General features: G+C 43.4%; 2 long non-coding RNA genes across 2 annotated transcripts; one reads left to right on the top strand and one right to left on the bottom strand.

Moving 5' to 3' along the window:
• The first annotated feature begins 731 nt into the window (after positions 1-731).
• On the top strand, positions 732-13,535 carry LOC144282010 (uncharacterized). The gene is made up of 4 exons (XR_013350387.1): positions 732-1,116; positions 4,030-4,144; positions 7,962-8,459; positions 12,785-13,535. It is a non-coding gene; the product is annotated as an uncharacterized LOC144282010 (long non-coding RNA).
• Positions 8,497-16,005, bottom strand: LOC144282011 (uncharacterized). The gene is made up of 2 exons (XR_013350388.1): positions 15,945-16,005; positions 8,497-11,087 (listed from the first exon to the last, which is right to left on the bottom strand). It is a non-coding gene; the product is annotated as an uncharacterized LOC144282011 (long non-coding RNA).
• Positions 16,006-18,750: the final 2,745 nt, after the last annotated feature.

Below are 18,750 nucleotides of genomic sequence, written 5' to 3' on the forward strand. Positions count from 1 at the left end.
GTTTAGCGCCTGCCTTCGGCCCAGGGTGTGATCTTGGAGTCCTGGGATCTAGTCCCACATCGGGCTCCCTACAGGGAGCCTGCTTCTCCCTCTGCCTGTGTCTCTGTCTCTGTCTCTCTCTGTGTCTCTCATGAATAAATAAACAAAATCTTAAAAAAAAAAAAATCAGGCCTGCAAGCTAGTTTGGGCCTGTGTCTGCCTGAAGGGAGGGGGCGCCTTTTCCTGCTTCTCACCAAGGCACCATATAGCCTTGTGAATGGCACTGAGAATGGCAGGTACCAGGGGACAAGCAAGAATGTGTGTGTGTGTGTGTGTGTGTGTGTCTGTGTGTGTGTGTGTGTGTGTGTGTGTGTGTGTGTGTGGTGGGGTAAGGATGCACTTATGGGCGTGTGGAAATGAGAAGCTTCTGGGGCATCTACAGGGGGTAGACTGGAGGGCAAGGTGGGTGCACAGTTCAGCTCTGAAGCTCAGGTGAGCGGTGGTTAGTAGCTGGGCCAGAAATTTCACCCACTGGGGGGTTAAGAGCCCAGGCCTGGGTCAGGCAGCCTGGATAGAGCCATGCTCAGACAAGTAATACCAAGTGGCCTTGGATAAGTGAACTCAACTCACCAAGCTCCAGCTCACTCGTCTATAAACCGAGGGCAATAAATGGTGTCTATCTAATGAGAGATGATGTAAAGATTAAAGGAAACAATGCTCATAAAACACATAGAATAGTGTCTGGCCCAATAAGTGTTAGCTATTGTGTTTTGTTTCTATCATTATTACAGGATGAGCTGAACTGCGTGTGAGACCAGTGTGTCGGAGCTAGCCAAATCCTTACAATCATTTAGCCCAGGTTACTAATATCGTACTGTGGAATCTGAAGCCTCAGGTCATGTACCAAGTTGGGGTGAGAAGCAGCGAGAGGCTCTGCACAGCTGGTAAGTACAGAACATGCTGGACCCAGCTGCTCTTCTGGACCTCTGGAGGCACCAGCATAATGGAGTTGGTTACATGGGTTCGTTCTGCATCGCTGAGGCTGGTACAATTCTGCATGTGGACTTTGCAAATGAATAACCAGGCTCTTGACCAGTTCTAGCTACAAGCCCACATGTGGGATGGAGGTGGATGGAGGTGAGTACAGGTGCTAATAAGATGGGGAAAGGGTCAGGGAGGAGAGGGAGCATCAAGAAGCAGAGGGGAGAGGGAGAGAGGAGGTTGGGGAGAAGCTGATGGAAGCATCTTCTAGGCCCAAAGAGCTAACCATTTGGGACAGAGACTGGGAAGGGCCTTCCCTCAAAGCCAAACACGTGATGGTGGGGGTGGGGGTGCTGGTTCTGACATGAAAGCCGAGGGCTACTATATGGTTGGGAAGGTGCTTTCTGATTGCAGCCTTGTTCTGATCCTTCCAGCTGGATATAACTCAGCCCATTTTCTTGGGGGAGAAAATGCAGACTCAGAAAGGGAGGTGACTTTAGTGGCATTGGGCTAGTTAGTGGCATTAGGCTAATTAATAGCATTGTGCTCTAGTCTTTGGACTTTAAATCCATTGCTAATTCTACTCCAGCATAGAGTTCTCTGTGTGTGCGGGTGTGTGTGTGTGTGTGTGTGTGTGTGTGTGTGTGTGTGAAATGGGGAGCTGAAGAAAACAGAGTGTTTGCCATTGTAAAGCTTATGCAAAACTTGAATTTGGAAAGATGCATCTAGGAAAGCAGAGAGGGATCCCTTCAGGGATCTGGAGGGGGTCAACATTTGTCCCCTCTACTTCCATCCTTCGCACCTGCTCCTCAACTTCGTAGCCTCGATTCCACTCCTAACACCTCTGAGACGGCCCGCACCCAGGGCACTAGAGTTCCCTCTTCTCATCGCAAGGTGTGATGGTTTATCTGGTCCTTCTGCTCTCAGCATAATAGGATAATGGCCAGTTTCTCTGTGGCACTGCTCCTGACCATCTGCCCTCAGCTGGCCAGGTTCTCACAGGCCTGGGGGCTCACAGTGGTCATGGCATTGCTCTCTGAATGAGACTGTGAACTTGGAATTCCATGAGGCGGAGTTGCACCTGTCTTGTTGATTGTAGTGTCGGAGTGGCCAGCATGGGCCTACAATGCTGGGGGTCCCCAGTACATGTTCGAAGGAATGGCATGGGCACCTCATCCACTCAGGTCATTCCCATTACTGCCATGAAGTATCAACTTCCAAATCAGTCCCAAATAAAACAACCAGTTGTCTGAGACACAAATGCCAATGATGGATGCTTCAGGGTGGTGCTTGGACAACATTTCTTAAGAAATAAATGGTAGCTAAACTTGAGGCAGGGAAGGGCCAGTTCTAGAATCCCAGTTCTAGAATTCCATCTGGTACCTGCTTGCCTCTCGCACCATTCCTCGGGGATCTGAGGTCCAAATGGAATCCTGCTATTTTGCCAATCTGCATCCCCTGTCCTTGTTAGTGATACCACCACTCATTTACTCAGGTCAGAGATGGGACTGACACTGAATTCCTCTCCCTCGCCCCATTTCTGCTCCCCTGCTTCTGGCCTCCAGCTCGCCTGGATGGATTAAAAAAAAGTGGTCTGCAGACACTTTTCCTGTCTTCCCGTTTTCGCTCTTGCTGCATGCTCAAACCAGCTTCCACACTGCCACTAGAGAGAGTTTTCCCAGACACAGCCAAATGGGATCCAGCCCTTTACACCTTCAAGGTGAACCCCACTGCTCCAGGCAGGTGCAGCTTAGTGACTGGGGGCATGGGCTAGAAGCCAGACTTCCCTGGGCAAATCCTTCTCCGCCAACTTTATATTAATTAGTGCGATGTTGGGCAAGTTCATAACAAAGGTATGTCAACAGCCGAATCTTAAAATAAGGGGTAAAATGATGCCCATCTTATTGGGTTGCAGTGAAGAGTAAATGAGTAAACGCATGCACAGAAAGCACACAGTAAATAGGTGGTGAGTGTAATTTTCCTTTCTGCTGTGCCTGCAGTATCTTGAGCAACAGTAGGCGGCCACAGTGAAGGCCCTCTGTGACCTGGCATCCTTCCACCTTCCCATCTTCTGGTCACCCGCTCTCGGCTGCACACTCTTCACTGCTTCAGGCTCTCCAGCCTCCCGTTCCCTCTCCTCCCACACTGCTTCACATCTTTGCGCCTGTGGTGTTCATTCAGGCCTCACAGTGTCCCTTCTGCCAGCCTCACGTTCTTCAGGATGACTCTCTGATGCCTTTTTCCCTCCCCACGTTCTATGTCTGTGATCTCCCAGGGGGCAGGACATCCCCAAGACATCGGGCACAGTCCCTGCGTGGAGCAAGTGCTTGCTGTTTGTTGAATGAATGTCAGCTGGTCCCAGCTCAGCCAATTAAGTCCATTGCAGGACCTCATAGAATCACTTCACCTCTCTAGGACTCAGTTTCTTTTCCTTAAATGGACATTAAAGAGAGGATCTACTTCATATCCGTGGTGAGAGTCCAGCATCAGGCTCTAGTGTAAGACGTGACATTCTGTAGCCCCAGGGCCACCTGCCTATCACTCACCGTGCATTCATTGCCCACCAGCTGTTGCCCACCTGTGCTCACTCTTTTCACCTGGCCCAGCTGAGGGTATTAAAAATGGTTTTTACCTCTTCACAAAGGTCCTTCTTTACCAACTAGGGTCCGGGATTAGTCTGCAAGCCAGTTGGGCTGGGTGGACCTAGGCTTGGTTGACGGATCCGCTGAATCCAGTGAATTCCCATTTGCCTGGAAAGAACAACCCAGTCTCCCCAGCCCTGAAGCCCTACTGTGCCTCCAGGTGACTGCATTCCCAGGTCTCTTTTTCTCCATCCGCCTATTCCTGATGTCCCAGCTCAGTCTGGGGAGGAGCTGGAGGTCTGGCTCCTGGCCACTCCCCGTGGATCTCTGTACCCTAACAGTGCCTCTATCTGGATGACACTAGTCATTGTGCCTCTTCTATCAAAGCCCTGAAGCAATATCCCTTCCGTAGGGCAAACCCCCAGGAGTGGAATGACTCTATCAAACAATATGAGCATTTCTTTTTAAAAAACATTTTATTTTTAAGTAATCTCTACACCCAATGCGGAGCTTGAACTCACCATAGATCTAGAGTCGCCCCCTCCACTGACTGAGCCAACCTGATGCCCCAAGAATATGAGTATTTCTAAGGCTCTTGTAAGGTAAGTACTCTCTATTGGTTTCTCTAAGGGTTGAATCCATGTACACTTAATCAGTTCCACCTCAGTGTAATCAGTAAGGGGAGGGAGAAGGTTCCAGCTTGCTTTGAGCCTGAACACTTTCTAAAAACTCATGCACAAAATGCAGTGCTTTCTTTTTGCAAATGCCTGTTCCCGTTCATTATCCTTTCTCCCTATTGCTTTTATTTGTTTATTTATTTTATAATAAATTTATTTTTTATTGGTGTTCAATTTACCAACATACAGAATAACACCCAGTGCTCATCCCATCAAGTGCCCCCCTCAGTGCCCGCCACCCATTCACCCCCACCCCCCGCTCTCCTCCCCTTCCACCACCCCTAGTTCGTTTCTCAGAGTTAGGAGTCTTTCTGTTCTGTCTCCCTTTCTGATATTTCCCACACATTTCTTCTCCCTTCCCTTATATTCCCTTTCACTATTATTTATATTCCCCAAATGAATGAGAACATATAATGTTTGTCCTTCTCCGATTGACTTACTTCACTCAGCATAATACCCTCCAGTTCCATCCACGTTGAAGCAAATGGTGGGTATTTGTCGTTTCTAATGGCTGAGTAATATGAATGGATAAAGAAGATGTGGTTTATGTATACCTTGAATATTACTCCCTATTGCTTTTAATGTCTTGATTAGCCACCAGATGGCAGAGCTTACACAGTCCCTGGGAAGATCAGTGCTGGACCAGCAACCCGCCTTTTCCTGTGCAGAGAGAGCAGTCTCCCCAGCCTGGGAGTCTGAGTAGAGTGACTATTGATGGGATCCCTGTGGGAGTGGCCCTAATGGAAAGAACCCTGGCTGAAGTTCAGGAGTCTGGGATTCTAGAACTGGCCCTGCCCTGCCTCAAGTTTAGCTACCATTTATTTCTTGAGAAATGTCCAAACACCACCCTGAAGCATCCATCATTGGCATTTGTGTCTCAGACAACTGGTTGTTTGATGCAAGTCTCACGCAATGTGAAGCCCAAGACAAATGTGTGTGCTGATTGGCCACCAGACAAAGTTTATTAAAATGGAGGTTTTGGTGGCTGAATTTTTTTAAATTTTTATTTATTTATGATAGTCATACAGAGAGAGAGAGAGAGAGAGAGGCAGAGACACAGGCAGAGGGAGAAGCAGGCTCCATGCACCGGGAGCCCGATGTGGGATTCGATCCCGGGTCTCCAGGATCGCGCCCTGGGCCAAAGGCAGGCGCTAAACCGCTGCGCCACCCAGGGATCCCTTGGTGGCTGAATTTGTAAACCAGGTATGGTGATGCAGGAAAGTGTGCTGGTCAAGGTGGATGAGTTTGCTTTCGTTAAGCACTGCTTCTAGGCAGAATTTGGAGCTATTGGAAGAGAGGAGGTGGAGCAGCATGCTAATGGATGAACAGCTGATGGTGACTGAGCTTACCTCCTGTCCTTTAGTCACTGATCTGTTCACCTAGGCATTGCCTTGGTGACTGAAGGCACACTTCATAGTGGTGTCCAGGGTCATTAGGAAATGTGTTCAGGGGTGCCTGGGTGGCTCAGTGGTTGAGCATCTGCCTTTGACTCAGGTCATGATCCCGGGGTTCTGGGATCGAGTCCCACATCAGGCTCCCCGCAGAAGCCTGCTTCTCCCTCTGCCTGTGTCTCTGCCTCTCTCTCTCTGTGTCTCTCATGAATAAATAAAACCTTTTTTTTTTTTTTTAAAGAAATGTGTTCAAAGAAGTTCAGATCTGGGTTTGGAGTATTGAGCCTCTCGTATATGTCCTGGAGAGATGAAGATGACATCATACAAAATGCTCATCAATCTATTGGCCCCTTTTTCTACATGTCCCTGATGCTCAAAATTTATGGTGCCTTTTAGAGCTTCTTTGGGCTCTGAAGTAGAGAGAAATGGTACAAAATAAATGTACACTATAATTACAAGTACTACAAAGCAAAGCAACCTGCAAGCACTGGAAGGAAATGCTGTGTCCAAATTGCCCACTTCCCATCAATTGCACCATGAGGCTCTGCCAGTATGCTATTTGACTTCCAGAAGATAATTCCCTCTTCAGTGAACCTACCAGAGATCCTATAATTCTTTATACACAATGTTCAGCATTTAATAAAAACTTAGCCAAAATGCCAAGAAGCAGTCCAATTGATCAAAACAGCAAAAGAAAAAACCTCAGACAATAGAAACAGTCCCTTGAGTGGCCCAGATATTGGTAGCTAGACAGAGACATTGAAATGACTATGACTAATGTGTTTAGAGTATAGAGGGAAAAATGGAGAATTTCACCAAATAATTTAATCTATAAAAAAAAGAGTGAAATGAAAAAAAAAAAGGAATGAAATGGAAATTCTAGAATTATTTAGTGAAGTTTTGTAGTCTAGGTCTATAGGCTTGAACATATTTTTGTAAAATTTATTCCTACATGTTTTATATTTGGAGCTGCTACTGTAAATGGACTTGTGTTTCTAGTTTCATTTTACAGCTCTTCATTGCTTCTATCTGAAAATACAACGGATTTTTGTATGCAGACCTATTGGCCTTTGTGTTGGGGGTTTCCAAGACCACCATCAGGTTTGATGATTCACTGGAAGAACTCAGAGAATTCAGAAAAGCTGTTCTACTCACAATTATAGCTTATTACAGTGAAAGGATGTACATTAAAAGCGGCAAAGGAAACCGGCACATAGAGACCAGAAGTGAGATACATGCTGTCTTCTACCAGTGGAGTCAATGAACAGCGCTTGATTCTCACAGCAATGGCGTGTGACAACACATACAAAGAATGGCCAATCAGAAGAGATTGCCTTACCCTTGATGTCCAGGATTTATTTCTATTGGGAGTCAGTAATTTCAGAATGGAGAATGTGACTGATCTTAGTTACTTAAACTCTCCAGCCTTTTGGGAGGTGAAAATGATACAGCTTGGCCCAAGTTCTCCACCATAAATCACATTGTTAGCATAAGTTCCCTGCTGAGGTTGAAGGCCCCAGATATATAAGGACACTCATCAGGCAAAATATTTTAAGAGCTTAGAGTTTATCTCCTCAGAGTCATCAAAAGCCAGTCTATTTTCTCACATGTGTAGGGTTTGAACATCTCAAGACTGATGAGTTAGTTTTTTAGTGCACAACCTTCTATCTTTGAACCTTCCCAACTTATTAGTTTTGGTAACTTTTTTGTAGACCCCCCCAGGATTTTTTAATTGACATTATATTTAGAATGGTTTTATATTTATAGAGAAATTGACAAGATAATAGAGGGTTCCCATACCCCACACTGAGTTTCTCCTATTATTGACATTTTACATTAACGTGGTACATTTGTTACAATCAATGAACCACTATTGACACATCATCATTATTACTATTATTATTATTAAAAGATTTTATTTATTTATTCATGAGAGACACAGAGAAAGAGAGAGAGAGAGGCAGAGACACAGGAAGAGGGAGAAGCAGGCTCCATGCAGGGAGCCTGATGTGGGAATCAATCCCGGGACTCGAGCATCATGCCCTGGGCTGAAGGCAGGTGCTAAACCACTGAGCAACCCAGGGATCCCCTACACATTATTATTAACTAATGTAATAATAGTTTATTCAGATTTTCTTAGTTTTTTGCTAATGTCCCTTTTATGTTCCCTGTTCTGATCCCATTAAGGATACTATGTTGTATTTAGTTGTCACATTTCCTTTGGCTCCTCTTAGCTGTGCTGTAGGAATTTCACAGACTTTCTTTGTTTTTGATGACTTTGATGGTTTTGAGGAGTCCTGGTATTTTTTAAGATGTCTTATTAATGGAATTTGATATTTTTCTCATTATAGGACTGGATTATGAGTTATTGGGAAGAAAACTACAGACATTTTCACCACATCCGAGGGACTATTCAGCTACTCCAACTTATAAAGTACTACTCTAGAATGAATTTCAAAATACTCACAAGTAAGATGGAGATCAAGAACATCCTAAGAGCACCCTTAGCTTAGCCAGAACATAGGAGATCCAGGAAGTTCTTCTGGCCATGGAGTCATGCCCAACAAACCACCTAGCCTCACTAGACAAGTTTTTCCTCTGTAGATTGGAACAATGACACCATTTAAAAAGTGAAACATGATACCTTGAGTCAATAGAGTCAAGAATAAAAATAATTCCCTATGAATTCAATTAATGTTATTAACTGTGAACACACTTTGAGATGCAAGTCAAAATACTGAACGGAAATGAAGTGCTTTGAGCCGGTTTATTTCATAGAGAAAGGAATTATGATACCCCGACTCAGGAGATGGAAAGCTTCTGACAGCACAGATGTGTGATCTCACTCAGTAAGTTCATTAGCTTCAGAACAAGTATGGTTTTGGCTCTGTCATTCTCTCTTGTTGAAATAGTTAAGAACAGGCAAGTGAGACAAGATGGTTTTTGTAGAAAGAGAGTTTCATTCCTTTAAAGGAAGGCTTAACACATGGGTGGCTCAACACATACCTGAGGAAGTTACCCAAGGCTAGCAAAGCACATCTGAACGTCTTAGAAGGAGCAAAGTCAAAAGCTCATAGTCCGGGAATATTTTGTGTCCTCCCCAGTAAGAATGAAAAACCTCAGAATTCATAAGCCATTAGGTACAGTACTCAGAGGAAGCTGGTCACAGCAGTGGGACAAAACAAGACCTAGAATTCATGCTGCTCCAGTCCAACAAAGCATTGAAACAAGATTTCTTTTTTTTTTTAAGATTTTATTTATTTATTCATGAGAGACACATTGAGAGAGGCAGAGACAGACAAAGAGAGAATCAGGCTCCTTGCAGGGAACCTGAGGCAGGACTTGATCCCAGGATCCTGGGATCACAAACTGAGCCAAAGGCAGATGCTCAATCACTGAGCCAGCCACCCAGGCATCCCTGAAACAAGATTTCAAAGGATTAAACTGTCTCTTAGTAACTTCACTTCCCTCTGATAATAAAGCCCCCATATACTATAGCTATTCACCTAGTGGCCAACAGTGGAATCAGGTTATAGATCTAGAAATAGATCAAATTAGGCATAAACAAACATTAACAGAAGATGTAGGAAGAGTCATGCTATGTATTCCAAAAGGCACCTGGTCGAAACCAATCATATCAATGGACAATCTTGTATTAGTAAATCATGACCATGAAGAAGATGTCTGACCATGAAGAACTGTCTCCCTTATGTTGGAAAAGCCCTACCTAAATGTCAGGGAGCCATTCCTCAGTCAATACTGAGAGTGAGCTGAGACACGAGAGTGGGCTGTGGAAGAGAAGGCGTGTGGAGGAATCGAAAAGGCTGGTACTAGCAGATGACAGGGCAACTCTGGGATGGGGAGATGAAAGGGACCATCAGCTTCAGAGCGATTTCCAGAGGAAGAGCCTAGAGTAGGCAAGGGAGACGGTGACTAGCCCTCCCTAATCCAGAATCTTTTGTTTGGCCATTTCTTGAGACTTCTCTTGAAAGGTGGGAAGAGTTATGTAAGTATGCTCAGAATTCCCTGATGATTATTGCAGAAATGAAGGAGGAGTCATAGAGAATTCCTGTCAACAGGAAAGTTAATTTGGCTTTCCAGGAACTCCAGACCCTGGCTACAACTTTAGTCTGACCCTGTAGGGTCTTGGTGACCTTGGCTGTTAAAACTGAGTGAAAATGGTAGACAATCTGGTTAGACTTTGGCTGAACTGAACAATTGTAAGAAAATTGAAAATTCAGATTTGAGGGTTTAATCCAGGGTTTATTGAGGGTTCTCCAGAGAAATAGGACCAATAGGTTATATATATTATATAAATATAACATTGTGTGTATGTGTATATAAAGTAAGGAATTAGCTCATGCAGTTATGGAGGATGAGAAGTCTCAAGATATACAATCAGTTCTTTGGAGACTCAGGAAAGTCAATGTGTAGTTCCAGCTCGAATCTGAAGTCCTGAGGACCAGAGACGCTGATGGTGTGTCTCCAGTCCCAAAGTCTCAGGACCCAAGAAGAGCCAATGTTTCACTTCCAGTGTCAAGACTGGAAAAGTCTGATTTCCCAGCCCAGCAGTGAGATGGGAAGAGCTCGCTCTTACTGAGCTTCTTTGTTCTATTCAGGTCTCCAGTCGATTGGCTGATAAGCAACCATACTGGAAAGGGAACTCTGTTCTCCTCAGTCTTCCAATTAGAGTATTAAGCTCATTTGAAAACACCCTCACAGACACGCCCAGAAAAATGCCTGGCCAAATGGCTGTTACCCTGCAGCCTAGTCTTGTTGGCACATCAGATTAACCATTACATTCAGCAACTGATATGCAGTAAGCTCCGGGAAAGAGTGTGCAAAGAACATGTGACTAGAGTCAAAAGTCTGTTGTGGGGAATTTTGTTCCCGGCAGTGTGACTTAGTAGAAACTAAACTTAACTCATTCAGTCTTCAAACAGATAAAACCAATTCTCAGAGAAAGGGCAATTGAAGAGAGCGGGCATAGGTTGAAGAGGAAAGGAAAAGGAAGCCAGAAGCAAGGAAGAAAATGGCGGAAATAGTGAAAAGAAAGCAGAAGTTGTAGAACAGTAGAAAGAAAGGACCAAAGAGTGAAAGCTACAGGTTTCTTTTAAAATGAGCACTTTGGGGGATCAAGCCAGAAAATATTGTCAATGCTGGGTTTTCCAGAGTTGTTGTTGGCATCATGGCACATTCCTAGTTATTTGCGGTGTCCTTCTGCGCTCTCTGATATGTTAGGAGGGAAAACAATTCTAAGGGTTTTTGATGATCTTTGGTTGGTATTTTGTGAGCTCCCTGAGGTCTGTACCAGCATTAAAAGTGTCAGCTGAGAAACTGCATGGCATAATGAAAACCCGGTGTATGGTATGTAGCAGTGGCCGGATGGATACCAGAAGAGCTTCACGGGCAGCACTCAAACTCCCAGTCTCCACGTTAGAATTTTAGGGGTTGTTTTCCATTCTATCCCATGAAACCTGTGGATGAAAAATTTTCTTGGTCGCTTCCCAGATCATCCACTTGGTAATTCTGCTTCTGTCCATATTGTGTTTGTTATACAACAGCTGTCTAGATTACCAACTCATTGGTATCTCTGAGCAGAGTCATTTCCATGGTGATACTAAAACTTACCTTTAGAGATGTTACTAACCCTCACCTTTTTAGAGTGCCCCTTAAGGGCAATTAAACAGAAGTTTGTTCCCTGGCCAACTCAACACACTTGAGTCAATGTGTAATGGCAATTCTCCCTCCTGCACCCTTTATATATGATTTTTATCAGTAATGTTGGATTAGTTGAGATGAGCACTTAGCAACATGAAGTCTCATGGAAAATTATTTCCTTAATTCTAAGTAATATTGCTGCTTGCCACGTTCATGAAGGAGTCCAGCCAGATAGGAAGGGTCTCCAAAAACAGGCATCACCTCCTTTGGGAAGCATGTCCTACCTGACTTACTGTCATCATCACCACATGGCTGCTTAGCAATCGCTTTCTTAGGCTCTCACTGCTCTCTGGGCAAATCCAAGGAACATTGCTTTTCTTTTTTTTAATATTTTATTTATTTATTTATTCATGAGAGACAGAGAGAGAGAGAGAGAGAGAGAGAGGCAGAAACACAGGCAGAGGTTGAAGCAAGCTCCATGAAGGGAGCCTGATGTGGGACTCGATCCTGGGACTCGAGGATCACACCCTGGGCCAAAGGCAGGCGCTAAACCGTTGAGCCACCCAGGGATCCCAGAACACTGCTTTTCACGATGTATTATAAACATTGTTTTTTACTTGCCTTCTTCCTCACTGTACTGAAAACCCCTCTTAGTCAAAAACCATGCTTAATTATCATTGATATCTTCAATTTCTAACAAGATTGTTAGCCCACAGTAGAGTAAATAAATGAATCAGTGAATGAATATGTTGCCAATAAAAATGGAGAAAAGGGGTTGAATTCAAGAGAAAATTAGAAATTTGACTTTGTGACTGAGTCTGATGAGAGTAGGAGGGAAGTAGATGGCTCTCTAGCTTTAGTAACTGGGTGGTTGTTAGAATCATTTTTAATAAAGTTATAAAAATTTGTTTTGTTTTGGTAGGAGAACATACAAGTATAGTGGTATTTATTTTTAACTTTTTTTTTTAAGTAGCCCCACTCAGTGTGGGGCTTGAACTCACAATCCTGAGATGAAGAGTCACATGTTCTACTGATTGAGTCAGCCAGGCGTCCCAGAAGTATGACAGTGTTTTGTACTGGTCTCAGCCTATTAGTAACCTATGTGGCTGGACCAGTCCTTGTGGTTCTTATGATTGTTCTTATGATGACACCCTTCAGCAACAGCCATCAGGAAACTTTGAAAAAAATAAAAGTTTAGCTTACAAGACCTGTAACTGACAACGCATAGTTAGGACCATGCAGCAAAGTTTTGGGTAGAGAGAGAGAGCATGTATGGGCCTGGTATTCTGCTTTGCATGGGCTTAGGGTTCCCCAGGCTCACTCTTTTTTGGTGAATTTAAAACAGAAGAGTAGGCCATGTCTATGTCTTCCTCTGTGAGATTTCTGTTCATGTCTTTTGCCCATTTCATGATCGGATTGTTTGTTTCTTTGAGTTTAATAAGTTCTTTATAGATCTTGGAAACTAGCCCTTTATCTGATACGTCATTTGCAAATATCTGCTCCCATTCTGTAGGTTGTTTTGTTGACTGTATCCTTTGCTGTGCAAAAGCTTCTTATCTTGATGAAGTCCCAATAGTTCATAGACATGGCCAACAAGCACAGGAGACAATGCTCCACATCACTGGTCATCAGGGAAATACAAATCAAAACCACAATGAGATACCACCTCACACCAGTGAGAATGGGGAAAATTAACAAGGCAGGAAACCACAAATGTTGGAGAGGATGCAGAGAAAAGGGAATCCTCTTACACTGTTGGTGGGAATGTGAACTGGTGCAGCCACTCTGGAAAACTGTGTGAAGGTTCCTCAAAGGGTTAAAAATAGATCTGCCCTATGACCCAGCAATTGCACTGTTGGGGATTTACCCCAAAGATACAGATGCAGTGAAATGTCGGGACACCTGCACCTTGATGTTTCTAGCAGCAATGTCCACAATAGCCAAACTGTGGAAGGAGCCTCGGTGTCCATCGAAAGATGAATGGATAAAGAAGATGTGGTCTATGTATACAATGGAATATTACTCAGCCATTAGAAATGACAAATACTCACCATTTGCTTCGACGTGGATGGAACTGGAGGGTATTATGCTGAGTGAAGTAAGTCAATCGGAGAAGGACAAACATTATATGGTCTCATTCATTTGAGGAATATAAATAATAGTGAAAGGGAATAGAGGGGAAGGGAGAAGAAATGGGTAGGAAATATCAGAAAGGGAGACAGAACATGGAAGACTCCTAACTCTGGGAAATAAACTAGGAGTGGTGGAAGGGGAGAGGGCGGGGGGGGGGTGGGGGTGACTGGGTGGCAGGCACTGAGGGTAGCACTTGATGGGATGAGCCCTGGGTGTTATTCTGTATGTTGGCAAATTGATCACCAATAAAAAATAAATTTATTATTAAAAAAAACAGAAGTGTAGAATTTAAAGTACAGGAGGAGAAAAAACAAGTGGCCCAAATGGTCAGTTATCAAAATCAACCAAAATCCTTCCAGCCCTCGGGAAAGGGAGAGGAGATCTAGAGCAAGCAGCTTGGTTTTAAAACTCTTGACGTGATCCAAGAGTTGCACACACACATCAATTTTGCTCATATCCCATTGGCCTAAACAAACTAACTCACACAGCCACACCTAACAGCAAGAAAATCTGAGAAATACAGTCTTATTGGGATAGGGTTGAGAATTTTTAACTGCAGTTTTCCTGTCTCTCCTCCATCATTAAGTCTTTAGAACTTAATGAGTTCTAAAGAACTTGTCTTTCAGTTCATAGAACCCTAGAATGCAAGAAGTCCCATCGAGGCCCGATGGAGAGAAATGAGCATTACTCAGAGATTTTAAATGCTCTGCAAAATAGGACTTTATTGTCATCCTCACAGAGGGAGTAGATGCAGTCTGTATTGGAGAAGAAAATAAACCAAAGGGATAGACTGGCACAGGGAGGGGCAATATTTTTGTTCTTTCCTTTGGGGGTTTGTTGGTTACTATAGCTAGCCTGAACCTAACTAATGTATTCCTTTATTCATTTACTTTTTTTTAAAAAAATATTTTATTTATTCATGAGAAACACAGAGAAAGAGGCAGAGACACAGGCAGAGCGAGAAGCAGGCTCCTCACAGGGAGCCTGACTGATGCGGGACTCAATCCCCAGACCCCAAGATTATGACCTGAGCTGAAGGCAGATGCTCAACCCCTCAGCTACCCAGGCATCCCTATTCACTTGCTTGTTAACTGTTTGAGGTCCCCTCTTGAATATAAGCTTCAAGAGGTCAGTCTTTGTCTGTTTATTCCTTATACCTGCTGCACAGGTGTTCCAAAAGTATCTATATATGAGTGAAGAAGTGCAGATGGAATTACACCCCCTGCAGTGGGCAGGAGCTGTGCAAAGCCACACAAACATGTCACCAAACCATGGCTGAGACCGACGTCATGATTGACCCAGAGCTGCAACATTTATTTTCTCCGAACATAAATAACTGTTGTCTAGGCAGTTGGTATAACAGCTGTGGCTAGAGGTCAGCTTGTGATCATAGTTCATTTGCTCACTCATCTGTTCATGAATTCATTCACTCATTAAACAGATATATCTGGAACGCCTACCATGTAGTAGGATATATGGAACAACCCGGTCAACCTGTGGGTACAGGTGGGGCCAATCTCCAGTCAGGCAGGTATAGCTCCGTAGTCCACAAACGAATGTCACTTATCTCAGGTGAGAAAAAGAGAGCGAGCCTGGGTGGTTCAGCACAGCCATTCTGAGCTAGAAGGTGCACCTCGGAGCATCCCATATAACAATGGGTTGTTGTGGGGGAAGAGTCAGGAAAAGGTCAGTGTCCTTATTAGATATTTCAAAGATTGCCAAGGAAGCCGTACTGTCCCATTCAGGGGAGATACATTGTTTTCTAAACGAACTTGCAGGGCTGAGGCCTATGTTATCACAAGTCCTCCAGAGATCAGAGAAAAGAGAGCTCTGGACCCTTTTCTTCTGTGTTTACAGTTGTTCTCAAGGAGACTCTGGTTTCTGGAGTGTTGACTAAACACGCATTCTGGCTTCCCCAAACACCACAGGAATCCCTATCTGAAGTGGATGCCAGAAGAAGAAGGCTTATAACATTTTGGGTTATTTTGTTCATTTCCAGGCATCGTGCTTTAAGAGAGATGTTGTCAAACTGGTTTGAGTTTGGATATGAGGATAGTGATGTGTTGAGGAAAAGTAGGCAGAGCTAGGGTCTGGATCTGGATCACCATGCAAGGGGGATCAGATGAGCTGCTTGAAAGACTAGCCAGCAACTGCGTCATTGGCTGAGACCTGAGGGTGAGTGTAGTTCAGGCCTCCTCTTTGAGGAAAAAAGGACAATCAGGAGTTGGAGAGATAGCCCAAAATGCATATATTGAGTCCAGAAACCAGAAGTGAAATTATAAATGAGAGAATCGAGATGCCAGAGCCTAAATGGGTACCAGACTGGAGTAGGGACAGAAGAAGGTTAATTCCAGGATGACTGCCATGAACACCATCGGTTCTCTGCAGCTCGACTCCATGGTGGTGGATGTTAGTGCAAAGGCACATCTGATTTGCTAAAACTATAGAGCTGAAACACTGAGGACCTGGGAAGTCATGAGAACTATTTCTAACTACTTAATGAATTGCCAAAGCTCCAGAGTTCTAGGTCTGCTACTCACTGACTGAGAGACCTTGGATGTGCCACTTGATCTTGCTGAACCTCCTTTTCCTCATTGGAACTGGGTTTGATAACATTCCATGCATACATCACAAAGGGTGTGGTATAGATCTAATTATGTAATGGTGATAAGAGGACTGTGAAAACTATAAGTTGATAAAGAAATTTTGAGCTTTATCAATGAGTGAATGTTATAAGAAAGAAGGCTTTGGTTCAGTATCCTGAAACACTGTTGTCAGTGATAGCTGCCGGGGGATGCAATGACATGCCTCCTGAACTAATGGGTACCTCCATTACTAGATACAGCTACCTGCTAAGGTTCCTAAGGATATGAAGGCAGAAGAAGTGCTATCAGCTGGGTCCAGGCATAGGCTCGTGGAGTCCACCAAAGTCATGAAATCACAGACAAACCCTGCTGGTGCTTGGGGTACATATGCATTTCTGGAGAAGATCCACAATTTTCTTTAGATTTGTAAAAAAGGCCAATGACTCCCAAAAGGTAAAGAATAAAAACATAATACTTGATATTACTTACAGCTCTATTGAGTGTATTTTCCTTTGTAGAACTTAAGATTGGTGTTGAAGAAAGCAAGCACTTTTTTTTTTTTTGCTTCTGCGTCATCTTCCAGTTGAGGGGACAAGAAAAGAGAGTCACAGTATTTCATTGGGGCTATGTGGCTCCTTCAAGATACTTGCCCACCCCATCCATTCCCGGCTTGAGAATATTTATAAATTTACCTGTATGGCCTGTTGAATGCTGCTGACTCTTGATTACTGTACTCTAAATGCTGTGACACCTTCATGGTTGGCACGATCCCTGATATCATTTCTATTTTAAAGGACCTGTTCTGACAAACATTATATGGTCTCATTCATTTGGGGAATATAAAAAATAGTGAAAGGGAATAAAGGGGAAAGGAGAAAAAATGAGTGGAAATATCAGAAAGGGAGACAGAACATGAAAGACTCCTAACTCTGGGAAACGAACTAGGGGTGGTGGAAGGGGAGGTGGGAGGGGGGTGGAGGTGACTGGGTGACGGGCACTGAGGGAGGCACTTGACGGGATGAGCACTGGGTGTTATTCTTTTTTTTTTTAAGATTTATTTATTTATGATAGACAGAGAGAGAGAGGCAGAGACACAGGAGGAGGGAGAAGCAGGCTCTACGCAGGGAGCCCCACGCGGGACTCGATCCCAGGACTCCAGGATCGCGCCCTGGGCCAAAGGCAGGCGCTAAACCACTGAGCCACCCAGGGATCCCCTGGGTGTTATTCTATATGTTGGCAAATTGAACACCAATAAAAAATAAATTTATAAAAAAATAAATTTATAAAAAAAAATAAAGGACCTGTTCTGGTCCGTGCTTAAATGATAGGCTGTTGCTGGCAGAGGTGACTCAGTGTCCTTTCAGCATCCCTCTTCTACTTCTACACAAATGGACGATTTAGCTGAGCACATGGTTGCCAGCTAAAGACCACATTTCCCAGTTTCCTGTTCAGCTATAGGTGGGACTGGATTTTCCACAGAGCTGTGAGCAGAGTGATGAGTACAACTTGCAGCTAATATCCTAAAAAAGGAAATATTCCTGCCCTCCCATCCCCTTTCATCTCCTCCCTCTTGCTTTAAGGTAGGAGCTAGCAACTACCTTAGATCATTCATTGAAAGCTGAGTATTGAAGATGGAGGACAAGATATAAATAGCCTGGGTACCTGATGACCATGTAGTGCAAACTACCCTACTAGTTCTGGACCACCTACCTCCTCAAGCCTTTCATACAAGAGAAAAACACATTTTTTTCTTGTTTAAGCTCCTCTATTTGGGGATATTTTTGTTATGGTAGACTGTTACGGATGTGACCAGGACTTTATTTTCATTTCTTATCCATCTAGAGAGTCAAGATTAATATGCTTGTATTTGGCAAGGATGATAAACTTCTACTATTTGTTTCAGAGCTATCAAAATAATTTTTTTATTTGAGTATAGCTGACACACAATGTTGCATTAGTTTCAGGTGTACAACATAGTGATTATATTGTACTATGCTCACCCCAAGTGTAACAACTATCTGTCACCATACAATGCTATTACAATATCATTGCCTATATTTGCTATGCTGTGCCTTTTATTCTCATGGTTTATTCGTTCTGTAACTCCCAGTGTTTCAAGGCTATTTTAAATTGTCCAGTGACTTGCCAAAATTTTGCCACTACGGGGCATCTGAGAAAGAATAGGAGTAGCTTCTAGACTTTGAGGTCTCAACTTACCTGTTCCTTTCTTAGAGAGGATTTCCTAGACAACCTGATCTAAAGCAAGTTCCCCTTCTTACTGTCTAGTACTGAAGGAACTAGTGCTTTCATGACACTTAGTGAAATCTGTAATTATTTGTCTGTTATCCATCTTAAGGATGCTTTAGGATATAAGCTCCATGAGGGCAAGGGTCATGTCTCTTCATTCACTGAATGCTTATCACAACAATATCTGGCATATAGTGGACACACGAAAATCAAATCAGTAATGAATCTGGAAATAATACAAACTATTATTTATTATTTGGTAATTATTAAAAAATTCCCACTCAGGCTTCACAAGCACTGTTGGCACCAGGAAACTATGTAGACTATCTAGATAATATTCCAAATGAAGATTTTCTTATCCAAGACTTAACTCCCAGAAACCACAAAGTTTATTTATCTTCTTTCATGAAAATTTAGAAATTCTGTATGCTAATATTTAGCATACAGTTTTATAAAAGTAAAAAAAAAAGGGAAAAATTATAAAGTTACAATCAAGGACTGTTATCCACAATAT

This window comes from Canis aureus, chromosome 13 (assembly GCF_053574225.1).
Source record: "Canis aureus isolate CA01 chromosome 13, VMU_Caureus_v.1.0, whole genome shotgun sequence".
NCBI classification, from domain to species: Eukaryota; Metazoa; Chordata; class Mammalia; order Carnivora; family Canidae; genus Canis; species Canis aureus.